This window comes from Canis lupus, chromosome 30 (assembly GCF_048164855.1).
Source record: "Canis lupus baileyi chromosome 30, mCanLup2.hap1, whole genome shotgun sequence".
Classification (NCBI taxonomy): domain Eukaryota; kingdom Metazoa; phylum Chordata; class Mammalia; order Carnivora; family Canidae; genus Canis; species Canis lupus.
In genome coordinates, this window is record NC_132867.1 from 5,350,139 (window position 1) to 5,367,147 (window position 17,009).

The window sequence follows — 17,009 nt, forward strand, 5'->3', positions numbered from 1 at the left end:
TATGAAAGAAAGATACACAAGCTTTTAAAATGTTTTGTATTGTACTTTTCTGCTTAATAAAAATAAAATTCTCTCAGTTAATATATTCTAATTGTAGAAAATTTAAAATATGATAGCCACTGTGTTTGACTCTTGGCAGGCCTTTATAAAGTTTGGTTGAAATAAATGATATGGAAATTATCCCATATGTACAATACTGTGTTCTGTATTCCCCCCCCCACACACTTAATAGCATATTATGAGAAGTAGTGAAGAGTGGATTTTGGAGTTAGATTGCTTTTATTTGAACATCATATTGGTGGCTGGATAGTTTATTTAACATCTTTGTACCTCAGTTTCCTCAAAAGTAAAGTTAAGTAACCCCAAAGTGAGGTTGTGTAAAGATTACATGAAGTAATACATGTAAAATCCTTGGAACAATGCCTGGTACATAGGAAGTTTTGATATCCGTTAGACTTTGTTATTATTCTTCAGGACACTTAAAACTTTTTGAATATATAATATGAACAGCTGTATAATATTTTAATTTCATACTATTTTACAAGGTTTTATCTTTTACCACAACTTTTCTAATCCTGGTTAATAGTCTTAATATATGTTCCAATTAACTATGTTTATATCACTTTACTTTTAAAATGGAGGTTAAAGATGGTAGTAATTGTTGAACCTTTACATATTTAAGAATCTTTTTCTATTGGGCACCAAAGGAATAAGTAATTGGATCAAAACATTTTTTTCCTCAAATGTCTGAAAATATTTGTTGTTTGTGTTTAGTGAGAAATTCAGCGAAAATTTAAACAAGTTTTATTTTGTACTATTATACATAATTTTTGGTGGAAATATAAATTAAATAGAAGATATACATATGATACATGAGAAATGCATATTTTGTGTCTGAGTGAACTAAATTTTTATTGGCACTTAGTGGGAAATGATGAAAGCTTTATACCAGTCTTTTTCTTTCTCTTTAACTTTTTAAATTTTTAATTAAATTGTTTGGGTATTGCTTTTGTTGTTTTTTTCTTTTTTTTTCATGGATTATTTTTTTCCCAAGGAGTTCCTAACACATATTACACTCATGATTACTTCTTTTATGGTTATCTTCCTCATAACCGAAAGATCCATGAAAACAGAGATCGTCTTTTTCTCACTAGCAACTTTAAAGCTGAGCAACATTTTTGGAGCAAAGTAGGAGCTCCCCCTCAGTTTGTGCATGCATGCAGTTCCTGGCCTAGAAGGCTGTCTTTTCTCTAAGTTGTCATCATAACTCTTCTCCTTTGTTCTATAGAATGTTTGATAGTCTTTGCTAAGGACTGAATGTTTGTGTCTCTCCTTCCCCTAGATTTATATTTTGAAGTCCTAATGGTAATTAGAAGTGGGACCTTAAGGAGATAATTAGGTCATCAGAGTGGAGCCTTTATGAATGAGATTAGTGCCCTTCTAGGAAGAGTTACTAACTAGAGAGGTGATTTTTCTCTCTCCAATATGTGACAATGCAGCAAGAAAGTGTTCTCTGCAAATCAGGAAGGAAGTTTTTACCAGAGAGCTAAGCTGCTGGCACCTCCATCTTGGAATTCTCAGCCTCCAGAATAGTCAGAAATAAATCTCTAACATGTAAGTCACCACAGTCTATGATATTTTTGTTAGGACAGCCTGAACAGATTAAAACAAGCTCCATTTCAACATTTTTTTCATACTATATTAATGTGCACAGTGATGCATTCTTACAACATTATGAATTATTTCACCTTATCTTATTAGGCTTAATGAGGAAAAGCATCATTCACATAAGTTATATAATTAGATCATATATTGTTTGGAATAAATTCATATCAAAGAATGTTTTTTCAGTGACCTGCTCTACAAATTAAAACATGACTTATTCTTAGTAAACAAAATGAAACTAGCCAGACATATATTTATTTTTAGCTCAATTATAACCCAGTACTAACGGACATTGCTATCATGACTTCCTTCCCTTGTGTAGTCATGGTTTCCTTTAGTTCTTTGAATATATTTATAGTGGCTGCTTACAGGTCTTTGTATTTTAAATGTTGCATCCATTTGTTTTTACAGGCAGTTTCTAGTGCCTGTTTTTTCTGGTGTTCGGGGAATACTTGTTTCTTTGTATGTCTTAAAATTTTTTTGGTTGGAAGATAGACCTTTTAGATAATATAGTTGATCCTCATTTTTCACACATTCAATATTTGTGAATTTATCTTTTCACTAAAATTTATTTGTAACCTATACTCAAGACTCACCATGCTTTTGGGATCTTTCATAGATATACACAGAACAGTGAAAAATTTGAGTCACCCAATGTACATGTGCCCAATTGAGACCGAGCAAGGTGATTGATGCTCTCTCTTCGCTGTTTCCACTCTTATATTATAAACAAGTGTCTTTCTCAGAATTTGTTTAGAGCTGTGTTATTGTACTTTATGTTGGTGATTTTTGCTGTTTAAAATGGCTCCAAGCATAGTGCTGAAGGAGGCTGTGATGTTCCTTAAGGAGAAAAAACATGTGTTAGATGAACTTTGTTCATGTACGAGTTGTATGCTGTTGATTGTGAGTCCAATGTTTATGAATCAACAATATATATTAAATAAGGTGTCTTTAAACAGAAACACATATATGGTACGGTTGAACTGCATTGACAAAAATGTCATGACCAGAGGCTGAAAATGCAGGAACTTACTCCTGTATTTCTCCTTGGAGCAAAGGGTTCAGTATTCATTAATACAATGTTTGGGGTGACTTTGTAGAATATAACTACTATGAATAATGAGAATCAACAGATAATGTAGCAGCCTTGTGTTCTGACCTCCCCAACCTTCCCTCTCTCACTGGTTTGGTTATGTCTCAGGGCTCACATCCCCTGACCATACCCAACAGTTAAACCCACTATATTTGCTGGTTGATTGCAGTATTGTTTTCAACAATGCCTTCAGGTATAAATTGATTCACAGACTGATCCAGGTTTTAAAGGGATAGCATCTGAGGCCAATGGTTCCAATTTATAGAACCCAAGAAGGCTCCTTTTAGCTGTCTCTTTTATTCTTTCTTTCCACAGACTCACAGACCTACAGCTGATCCTCCATCTCCGAGGAGTCTGTCAATCTCCTTTTGACTGCCTTTCATTACAGCTTTCACTGTTTTTGAGTGTCCTTAGGGTTGATATTTTCCAAGTACCATTGTATAATTTACTTTAAGTCCACTTTTTTGGGGGAAGGATTGGGGCTCTCTTCTGTATTCTGCTTTTCTCCCCTGAGCAAGATTTCTGAGCCACTCCCTGGTCATGAGAACCATGGTATGTTTTTCTCTAAGCAACCTCCCACTTTAGGAACTGAGCACTTGGTAAATGGAGGGTGGGGGAGGCCTGGGCTTGCCTCTCTCAGTGTGTCACCCTAACTTCACTAGATGGGGCAAAGGTTTTCAGGACCCCACTATTCTCAGCAGTACTGTTCCCAGAATAGTGCTTGTCTACAAGTAGGAGCTGAATGGATGAAAGGAGCCCTAACCCTCAGCCACAGTGGCACAGAGCTTAGCTTCAGCAATGGGTAGCTGGGAGAGGATGAAAATTGCTGATGCCCTGCCCATCTTAGGAAGTTTGCCCTCTAACTGGGGGCTGGGAGTAGAGAGAGCCCTGTGTTTTTGGGTATACAAACTGAAGTGGAGTTTCTTTCTTGTTGAGCCAGGAGATTTGGGGGTGGGTATAGGACTTGTTTGGAACAATGCAGACTTTTGTAGTTCTTACCAAGTCTTAGAAGGTTTTCTTGAATAAATCTTTTTCATTTGTTATACTTCATTAAGGCTTACCTTAAAATATTTTTAAAAGCACATTGGAAAAAAAAATAAAATAAAAGCACATTGGAAATGAATGTTAAGATATAGAAATATAATGTAGTTTTTTTTTTTTTTACATTCCTCTAGCTATTTGGAGTTTTTTCTGGTTCTATATAAATCTTAGGAATATTTGTCCCAACTGAAAAATTTTGATGATATTTTGATAGGGATTGCATTGAATGTGTAGATTGCTCTGGGTAGCATAGACATTTTAACAATATTTATTCTCCCAATCCTCAAGAAGTTAAAAATAGAGCTACTTTATGACCCAGCAACTGTGCTACTGGGTATTTAACCCAAAGATACAGATGTAGTGAAACAAAGGGGCACCTGCACCCCAATTTACATGGCAACAATGTCCACAATAGCCAAACTGTGGAAGGAGCCTCGATGTCCTTTGACAAATGAATGGATTAAGAAGATGTGGTGTATAAAAACGATGGGCTATTACTCAGCCATCAGAAAAGCTGAATACTTACCATTTACATCTACATGGATGGAACTGGAGGGTATTATGCTGAGTGAAATAAGTCAATCTGAGAAAAACAATTATCATATAGTTTCACTTACATGCCGAATATAAGAAATAGTTCAAGAGACCATAAGGGAAGGAAAGGAAACAGAATGGGGAAAAATCAGAAAGACAAACCAAACTATGAGAGACTCCTAACTCTAGGAAATAAACTGAGGGTTGCTGAAGGGGAGGTTGGTGGGGCGATGGGGTAACTGGGTAATGGGCATCAAGAGGGCATATGAGGTGATGAGCAGTGGGTATTCTATGCAACTGATGAATTATTGAAAACTACATCTGAAACTAATGATGTAATATATGTTGGCAAATTGAATTTAAATTAAAAAAATTTGTAATTTACAATTTGGCTATTGTGGACATTGTTGCCATGAACATTGGGGTGCAGGTGCCTTGTATCCTTGGGGTAAATACCCAGGATTGGGTTCATTGGGGTGCAATTGCTGGGTTGTAGGGTAGCTCTTTTAACTCTTTGAGGAACCTCCACCCAGTTTTCCAGAGGGGCTGTACCAGTTCACATTCCCAACCCCAAACCCACATTGCACCAACAGTGCAAGAGGGTTTCCCTTTCTCCACATCGTTTCCAACATCTGTTGTTTCCTGTCTTGTTAATTTTCGCCATTCTCACTGGTGTGAGGTGGTATTTCATTGTGGTTTTGATTTATATTTCCCTGATGGCCAGTAATGCAGAGCATTATTTCATTTGCTTGTTGGCCACATGTAGGTCTTCTTTGGAGAAATTTCTGTTCATGTCTTTTGCCCATTTCTTGATTGGATTGCTTATTTTTGGGGTGTTGAGTTTGATTAAGTTCTTCATAGATCTTGGATACTAGCCCTCTTTCTGATATGTCATTTGCAAATATCTTCTCCCATTCTGACAATAACTTTGTAAGATAGGTGATATTATTATTTCCATTTTACACATGAAGAAATTGGAACACAGAATGGTTGATTAACTTGTCTGAAGTCATATGGAAAGCAAATGGCAGTTGGAACTCTGAACAACCATGAGTAGTCCTTTCCATACCAGTATACTTTCAGTATATGTCACTTGTGCTTGATTCTGCTTGTGTTTGGTTTGTGACACTTATAACCAAAATTCTCCTAATGTATGCCTCACACACAGTATTTAAAATGCCTTCAAAAAATAACAGGAGTAATCATAGCAGCAGTCTTTCTATCACTGGTGATTATTATTACTTTTTATTATTTAAATTGTGTTATTTACTCTATAGCATGGTGATATGTGTCAATATGTAAGACACTCTGAACTGCTTATAAGCAAGTTTTTATTATGTATATTTACAATGGAATTGAGTGATAAACCAACAACTACTGTATGATAACAAAAAGGTTAAAAAAGTGACACAAAATAACTCAAAAATCTGACTTAAGATATAAGCATATGTGTAAAGTAACTGAATAGTTTATGAAAAACTGTCAACATGTAGTCAGTGTAAGAATTGAATTAACTAAGTTTTAAATTTAAAACTGTTTTCAACAAGTAATTTTGTTTAGTTTTTATTTCTTCTTTATGTTTTCCTTAAATTAATGCAGAAATTCTTATATTTAGGGAGAAATGTACTATAAATTATTGCCCTAAATGTGACAACACATTTGCAAGTTATTAATGTGCTTATTAGAGAAACATTCTGTATTTCCTTTGAAAATCTCATAGTGCTTTTTTCTTGTTAAGAAAATCTTCAACCTTTTGCCTCAAGCATTGTTTTTCTGGGTGATATAATCCCAAAGAGCACTGGTGATGAACAATTTTAATAGAGAGAATAAAAATACCTTTTATAAAGGACATACTCCAACAGAAATAATTTCTTTTCTAACAGACAATATTTTTTCTCAGCCTCTTTGGTTTTATCTTCAACATCAAGACTGTAAATCTCACTTTGCCTTTCATCCTCTCCATTTATGGTTGTGTAGAGCTCTTGGTCAATCCAGTTAGAGTGACAGATAGATTACCAGCTAAAAGCTGCAAAAAGATTATCATGCATATGCACATACATGCACTAAAACACTATAAAGTTAGAGATGTCTAGAAGATAAGAATTTTAAATCACTTTTTTCCCTTTGTTTTATTTTCATTCTTTCAAATATTGGATTACTAACATCTCTGAGGATGTGAAGGTGGCTTATTTACAGGTATATCGAAATAGAAAACAATCATAAGATATAGAATCAGGCCAAAGTCACTACTCTTTTTTTTTCAAAGTCACTACTCTTTATGATGAATGAATGAGGAAGAATGAGTAGAATGGAATATATTTGTAAATTGTGAAGTATATTTGCATCCATAGGCAATATTAAGGACATTCCTTATCAAAAATATCAGTGAGGATTACCTCACTCTACTTTCACTGTTCTATTTTCCCCTTGCCAGCTTGATTCAATTTTTACTGTAATTCCTATTTATCTATCTATCTATCTATCTATCTATCTACCTATTTTTCCTTTAATAGTACCCTCTCCTCATAGAATATTCAAGAGAACTTTAAAGTCTTTAAATAATTCTTATAAAATTAAAATGGACTAAAAAATTTGAAGAATTTTAGGCTATCTCGAACAAAGACCTAAATAAGCATTCAAATAACTTGACATTCTTTACAGAGATATAATCTTTAACCGTTATTTCAAAATTTACAAATTTGTATATATTTGTTCTACATCTGGAACTTTCGTAAAAATGAGAGTTTTAAGATTATGAGAGCCAAGCTTTTGAATAGCTGTGTAATGAAACAAGTGGCTGAGTAGATATCTTTGAAACACCTCAGTTTTTAAAGTATTATCAGTGAAAGGGGTCACAAGCAAAATATATTAGCAGGATACATTTAAGATATATATATATATAGTAGGATAAATAAAGAAAACGTTCTGGTAGAACAGGAGTCTACATTTGGCAAGAGGCATTTATGTAATAAAGTGACAAGAATATAAGGCCTTGGGAGGGTGAACCAGACTTTGTGGCTTGTATAATTTAGTCACATAAACCTAGATCCAAAACATGTGCCACAGAGTATCCATGTAATTCAATTATTCTCTGTATCTCTTCCTCATTGTGAAATATAAAGATACCATGAATACTCAATATTTACTGGTTTGGTTAAGTATATAGTAATAGCATTTTAATTTGGTTTTACATATGCTGCTTTTAACAAATACAAGGCAATAGATCAAATTATATAGCTAACTCTGTTGTATCCCTTGAAAGGATATTAATAATAGATCCTATGTTTAAGGAAAAAAAAAAGAGAAAAGAAAAAGCCTAAGGTAGGAAAATTCTGTGAATAGACTCCAGTCGAGCCATTATTTGAATAATCTCACAGAGAACAGTTCCAACTCATGTGGAGACCTGCAGATAAAATATATAGAATTCTGGTTACTCTGAACTATGCCAGGGAGCTTCATTAAGGATAGGGTTCAAAATAAAGGTGTTATAGTCTAAACATGTGAAATGTATACGTGCACTTACCTCACCCCAGCGGAAATAAGTAATGAGGGCTGATTACTTGTGTATTTATAGTTCTGAGTCATACTGCAGTGGAATTAGTGTGTACATTTGATGATATTCTTGTCTTGGTGACTGATTCTAATATGATGGAAAATACACTAGACAAGGGGTATATTTAAAGTAACATCAGGTAAAAATTGAAATTCTGATCCCCTAGTAATGATAATGAAAAATTACTCAATCAACAATTAAACCGGGATCCTCTTGTTTGCAGAACTGCCTGCAGCCACGTTTACTTACAGAGGCTATGGTAGCAAATCAATAGAGAGCAATGCCCCATTTCTTCTGCATTGCTGGCTAATGAGGTGTTCCAACAAAGCGAATTTTCCCAGTGAAGTTTACCCTTTCAAAAAAAAAAAAAAAGTGTTTCTGAAAACCACCCTCTAGCCTGTGGTCTACAGATTGTCATCTGCAAGTTTGAAAAGTTTATTTCTAAGTTCAAAGTAAGTGTTTTTGAAATCTTTCTAAATAGTTATATTTACTTTTTTTTTTTTTTTCCTAAAAGAGCTATGGCCTCTAGAGAATAAAGAATTCAAAGGTATTAAACTCATAACTGTTCTCAGTTCTCAGGTTTAATCTAGATAATACCCACACACAAGGAAAAGAAGTTCTTATGTTTTCTCTTATTGGGATTTTTTTTTTTTTTTTCCCAAAGAGGACACTGGAGAATCAGCTGTCTGACCCTAGAGCTATGCTTGGAAGTATTTCTAGAGACCATTTTGGTTTATAAAGCTGGATAGTCCATACAGCTTCCTTAATCTAACCTCATTTTAGGATGGGGAAAGTGAGCAGCATTACTATATCCTACATTAAGGCTGGAAAACATGGCCTGCAGGTCAAATTCAGTCTTTCTTGTTTCTATAAATAAAGCTTTATTGGAACATCATCATGTCCCTTAGTTATATATTATCAATGGCTGTTTTCATGCTACAACTCTAGAGTTGATTAGTTGTAACAGAGACCAAACACAGAGATATCTGGTCCACAAATCCTAAAATACTGTTAGTCCCTTTTGGAAAACATTTGCTAAGTGCAGCCTTAAGTCAGCCCATTCACTGTCCAATATTTTTCCCATTTTTCCTAATACACAGTTTTTGTTTGCTGAATTTGCCTCATACATATGTACAAATAACATACAGAGGCCTGTGGAACCTGACAAAGGGATTCATGTATTAGTGCTTTGTCTACATGTCTGCTTCCACAGGGCAAAAAATATGAAAATCAGATTGCTTTAAACCAGAGTACTCTTAGAGAGCATATTCCTTTAAAGATACACTATGTCACATTGCTCCAGCCCAAATTAATGAGGTGGGAAGGATACAGAAAGAATATATCTCCCTTTAATCTTCTTCCTACAGTGCATGTTTAGATCATTTAGTCTACTGGAGGAAGAAAATATATGAATTAGTTGCTCATAAACCTTGCTACATTATTATTACAATAAGAAATTTGATAATAATTTTTGATGTGATGTATTTATTTATGAGTAAGTATAAATTGCACCTGCTTTAGAATTGAAAACTCATATAAATTCACTTATGACTAGAAATTAAAGGATGACTACCCAGTAAGTGTCCTCCCCCACCATGGCACAGCCATCTATATAGAAGCCTGGGTAATGAGCAAACTTCTGATCAAATTCAAAACACTTCAGACAAGGTTTCTCATGCTCAAAATACTGCTTTTAATTGGTTCTTAACTAAATTAATTAAGCTGGTATGACTCACTCTCCAGTCACAACTCAACTTGAAAAACACAAAGGAATGTGGCTGGGATAACAAAAAGCTAAGAGTCCTGAATTGCTCCTGATTTTCATATTAACAAGGGAGTTCAGACTAGAGAGAAAAAGGTTAATTTGTTTTTTAATAGGCTTTTGAAAGATGTGATCAGGTCTAGTGTGATAATTTATGGTTAATCATATGTTTAGAGGCAAAAGGGATTAATCTTTTAATATTAGAGCCGTTTTTGTCTAACATAAAACAAAGTTCTCTTCATAGTAACTTTAAAAGTCAGGTCAGACTTTCTTTTTGAACAAAGCTGCCAAATTGACATGAAAAATGAAATTTTGTCAGAGCGGCAACATGGTAAGAATGACAGACTTACTCCTTGAAAAACCTTATTCACACTCTATGTCCTCCATTTTGCTGTAGTTTATCTATCATCTATCTATCTATCTATCTATCTATCTATCTATCTATCTATCTATCATCTATCTATCTATCATCTATCTATTTATCATTTTGCTGTATCTTAAACACTATTTCCACTGTCTTATCTGTTGGTGGTACTGAACACGGACTGTGTTCTGGACCTTCCCAAGCCAAAGGAGAAAGAAAACAATGTGTCTCTGTCCTCTCGGTCAGTCATTATCCCTAAAATTGTAATTCTTCAGACAGAAGTTTTGTAAACTCAGTCGCAGTTACTTTACCACATTGGGATCTTGCAAGAAGCACTCACGAAGTAACATACCGTTGTGCAAAGACAGCGTATGACAATATACGTCCACAAACCATGTTGAAGTCTCTTATGGGGTTTTGTTTCCCCCTCAGAAAGATATATTAAAGTGCTAAGCCCCAGTGGCTCAGAATATGACCTTATTTGCAAATAGGGTCTTTACGGAGGTAAAGTTCAAGTTAGATGAGGCCAGTACAGTGAGCTGTCATCTGATATTTCTGGAATCCTCGTGGAAAGGGGAAATGTGGTCACAGACAAACATGCACACAGGAGAGAGAATAGGGAGGCACACAGGGAGCAGACGGCCATGTGACTGGAGGGAGGTATCTATAAGCCAAGGAATGCCAAGGATTACTCCAAATAGCAGAAACTGGAAGAGGCAAGGAAGGATGCTCCCCTAGGCTGTAAAGCTCTGCTGACACCTTGATTTCAGACCTCTAGCCTCTAGGACTGTGAAGCAATAAATTTCTGTTGTTTTAAGTCACTTGGTTTTTGACACTTTGTTACAGCAGCCCCAGGACACTAAGACAGGACATTAAGCACCATTTATTTCGTGGGCAGTGAAAAACTTCAGTAAAAGAGTGAGAAAGATAGAAACAATGCTATATTCTGTGAGATAAATCCACATCTTGAAAATTTAAAAATCGGTCTTATGTGGCTCGAGCAGCAGCACCGTTTCAGAGATGTGAGACCATCCCACTGTGTACATGTCCTCATCTTGATCCACCTTGATGAAACCTGACACTTTTGGTGTCATTTCTGTCATAGACACGTGCATCTCTCCTTCTTTTCTTTTCTTTAAGATTTTATTTATTCATTAGAGACCCAGAGAGAGGCAAAGACACAGGCAGAGGGACAGGCAGGCTCCTTGTGACTGGATCCTGGGACCCTGGGATCACGCTCTGAGCCAAAGGCAGATGCTCAACCACTGAGCCACCCAGGGCCCCTGACACGTACGTCTCTTATGAGTAGGTGGGATGTGTGAAAGCTCAGGCACACTGCTGCACTTCCCCTCTTGTTAAATGCCAGTGACTGACAGGGTGGCTACAGACACAGACATAGTTAAGAATCTGATCACAAAAGCTCCACTTGAAAGATCTTCCAGATATAAGTTGTGTCCTGAAGAAACAATATTAGGAGAAATTATTTATTGTTAATAGGGACTTTTAAGATGTGAAAGAACCTTTAAACTTGCCCTGTCTACACACCTTTGCTGAACACCACAGGGCTTTTTATGTAATGAAAAATGTAACTTCCTTTGGCAACCACTGCTCCAGTACTTCCCCTCTTAGCACTACTAGGACCACTGGACTGTGCCTGTATACACTGCTCCAGCCAGCCTCTGAGTTGGCTGATCTCCTGGGTCTCCCCCTCTCCCACAAACAGGCCTGACCCAGTTTAGATTTCACATTCTTGGCTCTGTAAATTTATTTTATTTTCTGCTCATTTAATTGTGTGAGTCTTCAACCATATCAAATGAGTCAAATAATCATGGCCAAAGTCTTTTCCTTTAGCTGCTGTGTCATCTGATCACATCCTGATTGTCTTGAGCATATACCAGTTTCAAGTTACCCTCACTACCAAAGAAGGAAAAACACATTTTTTTTTATCCTCAAGTGACAAATAAATATGATCTGTTATAAACTTAATTCCTGCATTTCACTTCTGAGGAAATTTACTAATGATCCCAATTTTCTTAGTTGCAATCTCACCTTTGTATCTTCTTCTTGTGTCCTATTTTTGAAAATCTCCCCTTTTTAGGTCCCTATAATAACTGATTAAATGACATCTTAGACATGTGCTAAGGGAAAGTATACAGATTTCATCCCAGTGGGACTAACTGCTAGCTTTATCCATTTCCAAGGCCAGAGACCACACACACATCATTACATTTGTACATAGAACCCAGCTAAATGTCTCCTATATTTAGTGTAATCCTGGTATTTTTCTAGAAGGACTATGGAGTCACACTCACAATTAGATTTTGTAACCCAAAATAAAGCATCCTATTTTGTTTTACATAAACAGTACTGACAGGAGAGATATCATATCAATAGCTTTCTTGTCCTCTTTGTTGAAAAAAAAAATCACTTGCTTGTTTTCTATGATCCAAAACAAAGGCATGGGTAGAAAATCTTTTAAAATAAAACACATTGCTGGTTAAAATCTAGTTGAATACACTGGGGCATTCAAAATCACCTTAATCAGAGAATTGAGAAGAAAAAAATCAAGTTTAGATAATTTGGAATTGTGTTATAACCAAACCAGCTTTCCTTGTTACTCAGTGCTCAGTATTCTGCTTTTGTATCATCACACAAGTTATCCGTCTCATAGGTATTAAAAGCCTCTTTTTTTAAATTGAGGTAAATTGGTAGCATGGTAACATGTGATACGTTTTAGGTGTACACCGTTATAATTTGATATTTGTATACACTACAGAGAGATCACCGCCATAAGTCTAGTTACCTTCCATCACCATAAAATTGAACCCCTTCACCTATTTTGCCTACCTCCCCCCAAATCTATTCCCCTCTGGTAACTACCAATCTTTTCTGTTTTATATATTTGTTTTGTTTTTTAGATTCTACTTATAAGTTGAAATCATACATGATTTGTCTTTTTCTACTTGACTTATTTCACTTAGCATAATATCCTTAGGGTTCAACCATATTGTTGCAAATGGCAAGGCCTCATTCTTCTTTGTGGCTGAGTAGTAGTTCATCATGTGTATATATATTGTTAGGCACCCTCCTTTATCTTCTGAACTTACTGTTCAACCTTGCCCTGGCTTTTGCTGGTTTTTGGACCTTTGTGATTTTCAATGTTAGGTCTTGTTAGGTCCCAGTTGTTGAGAGAGTGCCAAGTGCTTTCAGTGTTCCAAAGGGAAGGATTTCAGACACTGCCTAGTTTCAGGCTAATTGTAAGCAGGCTTCTCCGCAGCAGTTTTAAAGTATAAATATATACAGTCTTAGAAGTCTGCAGTTGTAAACCCTGCTCACTTCCAGACCAGGAGAGCTAGAAGTGTCTCCTGGATGACAGTTGCAAAGATGGTGGCTTTTGTGGTGTGTATAAGCCCCATTCTGGGAAGTCTCAGCAAGCTGCAGAGAGGCTGAAGGCGGAAACTAATCTGGTGCCTTCCCTGCCCATGTTCTCCGGGCGGGGAGGGTGCCTCTCTAGCCTCTGGATGTGTAGTTGACCTGAGGGCTGTCCTTCAGCCTGAAACTCCAGGACAAGAAATAGGCCTTTTTCACATGAAGATTGAGGGTATGTTTCAGTCTGGTGTTTGTTCAGTTGCCCTGGTGGCAATCTACAAAGGACTTCTCTGTGATTGTTTCAGACTCTTGAAGTCTAGAAAGACAATCGTCTCTCACCCTCACAGCCAGGTGCTAATAGGTCATGCCCAGTGTGGGCTGCAGGTGCCTGCTGGCTGCGGTGAAGTGGGCGAGGCTGAAGCTGTGGTGTGTGTGGGGGGGGAGACGGGTGGGGATGATGCTCCCATTAAAGCTCGTGATCTAGAAGGATGGTGCAAAAAAAATAACATCCACCAGCACCGGAACCAACAAGGCAGAAGGAAGATGTAAAAATGATGCCCGCTCTTGCCTCCAGCCCTGGAGATAGTCCCAACAGATTCCTACCTCTCCAGCAGACACATTAAGAATAACAAGTGAGCATCTTTGCATATGTTTTAAGCCCCTTCTAACTGTTGCTTTTGCACTGGGTCCCAGGGCAAGTGGGTCTTTGTGTGAGCCGGTTAAGGATATATTTTCCATTCCCCATGCATTATGATTCTCTTGGAAATAAGCCTCGTAAATTTTTAAGTTCAGATCCACGGAGGTTCGTTCATCTCTCTGGTGCAGCTCCTGAGGGTTGGGATGCCTAATGTAGGTCACAAATTCATTGCTTCCCAGGGACAAGATCCACAGTATGGGAATCCTCCCAATTGAGGGTTGCAGAGCCTGGACTGGGGTTTCTTGCAAGACTGTGTCTCCATCCTTCCTACCTGTCTCAGTGTAACCCTTTTAACATTTGCTGCCAAGGTGCTGTTCAGCTAGCTTTCAGGTTCTTTTCAGAGGGGATTGTTTGACGTGCAGCTGTAGATTTCTGTTCATGGGACAAAGTGACCTCAGGATCTTTCTTATCCATCATCTTCACCAAATCTCCCCAAAAGCTTTCAATTATCTGTCATTTGAAACAATCTATGGATATTTATCTTTATTAATTTATGTATTAACTCCAATCTCCCCTTTACTCGTTAAGCTGTGGGCTTTTAAATTCTGTAGCATACTGACCCCATAAATCCATAGTTTGTGAGAACTTTCACTGCCATTCTGCAATCCAGGGGTACCGCTTTGAAATTTGCAGACTCCCTAGACCTCCAGATAATACCATGATAGGTAAAGTCAGCTGATTGCTCAGGCCAGGCCTTGCTTGGGAGTTAACAGTCTCACAGATTCCCCATGACCCAGTGTTACTATTCAGATGCTCACTTTTTCGGTGTATACACGTGTGATAAGTCCCTCATTCTCAGTGATCACACCTAAAAGAAATTGATTTGTAAAGCCAGAATGCTAATAATTTATTATTGGGTAGGAGAACATGGCATCGGCTCACCAAAGTCCCTTCCAAGTAAAAAGGTTTATTCAGATAAATGAAGAGGTTGCCTAGTGAATACTGTATTATAAAAAAATGAAGTTTACTACTTTAAAAGGATTTCTTTATCCTAACTGAAAACAGTTTGCCTCCACTGTAGAAGAATTTTAGTTTAAAGGAAAGGGATCCTTCATTAGGAATACTACCGCACTTTGATGATATCAAGAAAACTAACAAAGCTCTAAGTCCTTACACTTCCATATCTCCCCCTTTGGTTGCATTTGACATTACATACCTCCATTTTCTTTCAAGACACATTGAACATTTATTTTGTCATCTTAAATTTTTAAAATTATGATAAGAAAACACATTAATTTTATTAAGAAGTTTTGTCAAAATTATAGCATGAATTATTTCTTTGGTTTCTCAAACACTCGATTCTAAATGTTGTGTCATTTGCTTATCCACACTTTTATATTCATTTATTCAAAAAAAAAGCATAAGAGTCTTGTTTGTTTCAAAGAGAATATATCTTTCTTCTTTTCAAACTTCAATTATTTCCTTCAATAATTTCTTGAATAATTATTAGAAGTACTTTTGTAATTCAAATTTGGACTCATTTTTTTTTAATTTTTTTATGTTGGAGTTCAATTTGCCAACATATAGCATAACACCCAGTGTTCATCCCGCCAAGTGCCCCCTTCAGTGCCCATCACCCAGTCACCCCAATGCCCTGCCCACCTCCTCTTCCACTACCCCTTGTTCATTTCCCAGAGTTAGGTGTCTCTCATGTTTTGTCACCCTCACTGATATTCTCACTCATTTTCTCTCCTTTTCCTTTATTCCCTTTCACTAATTTTTATATTCCCCAAATGAATGAGACCATATGTTTGCCCTTTTCCGATTGACTTATTTCACTCAGCATAATACCCTCCAGTTCCATCCACGTCAAAGCAAATGGTGGGTATTTGTCGTTTCTAATGGCTGAGGAATATTCCATTGTATACATAAACCACATCTTCTTTATCCATTCATCTTTCGATGGACACCGAGGCTCTTTCCACAGTTTGGCTATTGTGGACATTACTGCTATAAACATTGGGGTGCAGGTGTCCTGGCGTTTCACTGCATCTGTATCTTTGGAGTAAATCCCCAGCAGGGCAATGGCTGGGTCATAGGGCAGGTCTAGTTTTAACTCTTTGAGAAACCTCCACACAGTTTTCCAGAGTGGCTGCACCAGTTCACATTCCCACCAACAGTGCAAGACGGTTCCCCTTTCTCCACATCGTCTCCAAAATTTGCTGTTTCCTATCTTGTTAATTTGCCCCATTCTCACTGGTGTGAGGTGGGATCTCATTGTGGTTTGGATTTGTATTTCCCTGATGGCAAACGATGCAGAGCATTTTCTCATGTGCGTGTTGGCCATGTCTATGTCTTCCTCTGTGAGATTTCTCTTCATGTCTTTTGCCCATTTCATGATTGGATTGTTTGTTTCTTTGCTGTTGAGTTTAATAAGTTCTTTATAGATCTTGGAAACTAGCCCTTTATCTGATAGGTCATTTGCAAATATCTTCTCCCAATCTGAAGGTTGTCTTTTAGTTTTGTTGACTGTTTCTTTTGTTGTGCAGAAACATTTTATCTTGATGAAGTCCCAGTAGTTCATTTTTGCTTTTGTTTCTTTTGCCTTCATGGATGTATCTTGCAAGAAGTTACTGTGGCCGAGTTCAAAAAGGGTGTTGCCTGTGATCTTCTCTAGGATTTTGATGGAATCTTGTCTCACATTTAGATCTTTCATCCATTTTGAGTTTATCTTTGTGTATGGTGCAAGAGAGTGGTCTAGTTTCATTCTTCTGCATGTGGATGTCCAATTTTTCCAGCACCATTTATTGAAGAGATGTCTTTTTTCCAGTGGATAGTCTTTCGTACTTTGTTGAATATTAGTTGACCATGAAGTTGAGGGTCCACTTCTGGATTTTCTATTCTGTTCCATTGATCTATGTGTCTGTATTTGTGCCAGTACCACACTGTCTTGATGACCACAGCTTCGTAGTACAACCTGAAATCTGGCAT